Below are 373 nucleotides of genomic sequence, written 5' to 3' on the forward strand. Positions count from 1 at the left end.
TGCGCTAGGCTTTACATAGATGTATGAAGCCGCGTTATATAAATGTGTATAGCTGTGTTATATAGATGTATGTAGCCGTGTTATATAGATGTATGTAGCCTATTTATATAGATGTGATGTAGCCGTGTTATAAGATGTCCGTAGCCGTGTTATATAGATGTATGTAGCCGTGTTATATAGATGTATGTAGCTATGTTAATTATATAGATGTATGTAGTCATGTTATATAGTGAGACTGTTATATTAGATGAAGCCGTTATATAATGATGTCGTTTATACTAGATGTTATGTAGCCGTGTTATATAGATGATGTTAGCCGATGTATATATAGATGTTATGTGAGCCGTGTTATGATAACGATATGTAGCCGTGT

Source organism: Priapulus caudatus, unplaced genomic scaffold (genome assembly GCF_000485595.1).
Source record: "Priapulus caudatus unplaced genomic scaffold, Priapulus_caudatus-5.0.1 Scaffold476, whole genome shotgun sequence".
Taxonomy (NCBI): domain Eukaryota; kingdom Metazoa; phylum Priapulida; class Priapulimorpha; order Priapulimorphida; family Priapulidae; genus Priapulus; species Priapulus caudatus.